This window comes from Frankliniella occidentalis, unplaced genomic scaffold (assembly GCF_000697945.3).
Source record: "Frankliniella occidentalis isolate FOCC.00 unplaced genomic scaffold, Focc_3.1 Scaffold212, whole genome shotgun sequence".
Taxonomy (NCBI): Eukaryota; Metazoa; Arthropoda; class Insecta; order Thysanoptera; family Thripidae; genus Frankliniella; species Frankliniella occidentalis.
This window is the reverse complement of record NW_026267338.1, coordinates 110,876-114,530: the sequence shown is the minus strand read 5'-3', so window position 1 is coordinate 114,530 and position 3,655 is coordinate 110,876. Positions and strand designations below refer to the sequence as shown.

Genomic DNA, 3,655 nt, shown 5'->3' with positions numbered 1-3,655 from the left:
GGGAGGGAGGGAGGGAGGGAGGGGGAGGCGCGGGCGCCTCGCCCGACCCGAGCGAGACAGAGGCGATATAGGTCCGGTGAGGGATGTCTTGGAGCGCTTACAAAAGCGGCCCCTGGGTCCTCTGGGCGCCTTTCCTCCTGGGGCCCCGGTGGCCGGGCCGCGGGGGCTCGTGGCCAGTACAAGTAATACAGGCGGGGCGGGGGGATGTGCCTCCCCGCGCGCCTCACTTGTTGAGTATCGCCTAACCGCCCTTTCATCCCTTTTCGCCACGTGGTGCAGACTGCTTGCCGCTGCTTGCAGACCTGACCCAATAACAGAGCAACCGTATGCATGCCCTAAGGCCGGAAAGCTCGCCCGCTAAAGCGGGGAGGGGGGGGGGAGAGCATGCAGCCTCAAACACCCGCGTCGGTGTGTAAAAGACCCTCGTGGTGTCCGGGGCCCTTGTGCACAAAGTGTGCTCCTGTCATCGAGGTGGTGGTGGTGGTGCCTCCTGCCAGCCTGCCCCGGGCGGGGGGCGGCCGGGCCCGGCCTCTACTGCTCCTTCCTGCCCCCCCCCCCCCCTTTCCCTTTCCTCCCCCACTTCCCCTCTGCCGCTCACCACACTACTACTTCTTCCCCTCGGGAATCCGCCAAAAATGAACCATAAACAAATCGGCCTGCGGTGGAGAGGGGGCAAAGGGTCTCGCCGGGCCGGCGTGTGTAGCGAGACGGGCGCGGTGGTGCGCTTTAGTGGCCGAGGCGAGTCGAGGAGCGAGGCGAGACCAGCAGCGCCGGTCGTGAGCGTGGTAAGCGTGGCGCGGGCGTGCGTAAGCGTGCGCCACTCCGTCGACTTGCACCGCGTCGGCCCTTCGACCGGCGCCGGCGCCGCCTCGCTGCGGCCGTTCACTGCGGGCGAATAACGGTGAGTCGACTTCAAGATTCATTGTTTTAGATTTAAAGAAACACGTGACCTATAAAACTAATGAAACCGCATTGCACGAGGCCACCGTAGTTACCAGGATGTACTGTGCTGTGCGTTAGACTTCTTGACTAGTTTGACTTTCGCGGGGGCTCACTTTACTTTTGCAAAACTTGTGCATAGGATGTCGCAACACGAGGCATGCATGGCGTTGCATCGTACGACGCCGCCGCGGCGGTGCGGTGGCGGCGGCGCTTTGGGTTACACAGCCGACATCCGACGCCTTAGCTCCTGCCGCCACCGCCGCTGCTCGCAGACACATGTACTCCGCGGGCAGAGCGCGCCGGGGGGGCCGCTCGCTCTAGCCCCCGGGGCCGTCGTGTGTGTAGCCGGCGCGTGACAGCCCGGGGCGACGCAGAGGGTGCGGCGGGGGGGCCTTCCCGCCGCACCCCTTCCACTCAGATTGGCGTGGCCGACTCTCGTCACGTCAAGGCTCCGCGCACGGCCGCGACCGACCAGGACGGTGCCTTCTGCACTTGACCCGCGCTGCCGCGACTGAAGGAGAATAATTTCGGAGGCGGCGGACACTTGCACGATGCGCATCGAGGCGGGGAATGGTCGTGGTCAGCAGACCGATTCCGTAGAGCGCTCCCAGGGGGTGTCTTTCTCCCACCTAATGGCCGTGTTACATGGGTGCGACAATAAGGTCGGGCAGAGGTACGAAATGCCCGTGCGGAAGCAGTCTACTACTGCACGCGTCAAGCGCGTCGCGTGGCGCGCGTCCGTCCGCGGGGCCGCGCGAGAGAAAGTTTTTTGGAAGAAGTTCTTCTACTCGGTTGGTTAAATTATGGGCAACCGAGGCAAACTTAGCGGTCCTTGGCCGGGCGCCAGCCGGCCGGGTGCTTGCCGCGCGCGGGGCCAGCTGGGACTCGGGTGGGGCGGGGGGCGCGGTGCGGGGACGGACGGCCCCGCGTGGCTCGCTCTTGCTGCCCGCCGACCGTGTCTCCGTCGTGTCAAGGCGCGACGCGCGCACCACAATGACGGATTTACTGCGCGAGGGTCGCTTGTCGCTATCGTCACAGCCTCTTTGGCGTCCTTCGCCCCCCCCCCCCCCCCACGTGGCCTCCGCGTGACCGAGTGGTGAGTGGACGGCGCCACGTGGGGGGCTTTGTGGCGGCCGGAGCCACGTGAGTCTGGGGGGCGGGGTCGGGGCGATTTACGTACGCCGTTAGGTCAGCCTACGTACGCCGTTCGGCCAGTGTTGCGGATCGTCAGCAGGAAGCTACGGTCGGGCATACTTTTGTTCGTGTAGCAGTGTATAATTGTTGTATGGCTCTGGTTATAGGTGTACTCGCGCCGCAGGGCATCATCAGCGAATGAGTGTTCAAAACGTTTACTAGGCACGCCTCGAAACACGTTCACTAACAAGGTTGAAAACATTGGGTCGGGCGAGGGGAAGTGGTGGGTCTCGAAGTTAAAACCGGTTAGAACGCAACTCGGCACCACTTAGCTCGAGGACTATGTGATCCATGTGTTGAGAGGTAGGCTGCCCTGGTCGGGCTACGCTTGGTGCAGTTCGCGGGCGGCCGCTGAGGGTGCAACCCCAACCCAGGCAGGGTAGGGTGCGGTGGAATCTGAAGGGGCCCCTTTGAAACAGTGCGGGCAGAGCCGGGCTAAATTCCATGGATTCCCCGGCATAAAAGACGCTCTGACGGGCAGTCACTCGTCGCTTTGCCACAATACCTTTGTCACCCCCCCCCCCAAAAAAAACAACACCCTATTGTGGTACCCAGTAAACGCGAATGAATAGGCCATCGTGACCTGTTGTGGTTAAGGATCGTCCAGAAGGTTGGTCCATTTTAATCAGATTGCGGAAGCTCGACGCCTGCGAGACCTGGGGTAGGCCAGCCCGCAGTACACGCACGCACTGCAGACTACGCGTTGCCTACCTATCAGGCGTTATGGGGTGTAGGGTCGGGAGTAACGCTCTATCTGCTATGTTTTCCTCTCTTGACAGCCTGGAGTACCGTGGTCGCCCTGCTCACTCCTCAGGTCGACATGCACTGGCGGCCCCCCTCCGGCGAGACGGGCGACCCGGGGTCGGCGGGCTGTGGATCGCGGCTTCGCCCGGGGACCGGGCCAGGCTCAGCCGCGGGCAGCACCGCGGGGAACTTGGGGGCGGGCACGGACGTGGAGGTGAGTACCGTAATTGCGGTGAGCGTGGAGCACTCAGACAAGCACGGATGTGGAAGTGAGTGTGAGTCGTTGTGAGTGCGTCCTTGTATTTTTGCCGGCGCGGAAAGCTAACAGCAGCAAGGTAAAAAAAATAATAATTACTGCTCGCTTTTTAAATTGATAAAAAACTTCGCGGGCCACCGTGCTCCGCTGCTCAGCAACTCCGCACAATCTGCGCGCGTGTTTCGAATTAGCCCAGCATGCGTATATTATCCATCAGCAGAACGACAACATCGAGCGAAACTTCCTCGCTCGCTCTTTTATATAGGCTTTTCGAACTCGACTCGTACTTTTCCTCCTCCTTTTTCCACTTTTCAGGAGGGGAGTATTTCTAGTGAGGATGAGGGCGGTAACTCCGGTGCGGACGAGCCGGCAGTGCGGAGCACGCAGGCGCAGCTGGTCTGGAGCCTGGAAGACATGCTGGCGAGCCTCAGGCTGCAGGTGGACGGCGAGGACTGGCTGAGCGCCCACGGCATCGCCGACCCGGGCCCCCCCTTTCCCTTTCCTCCCCCACTTCCCCTC

At 62.4% G+C, this 3,655-nt stretch overlaps 1 long non-coding RNA gene across 1 annotated transcript; it reads left to right on the top strand.

Moving 5' to 3' along the window:
- The first annotated feature begins 667 nt into the window (after positions 1-667).
- On the top strand, positions 668-3,616 carry LOC127750575 (uncharacterized). The gene is made up of 3 exons (XR_008011750.1): positions 668-901; positions 2,916-3,094; positions 3,452-3,616. It is a non-coding gene; the product is annotated as an uncharacterized LOC127750575 (long non-coding RNA).
- The last annotated feature ends 39 nt before the right edge of the window (positions 3,617-3,655 follow it).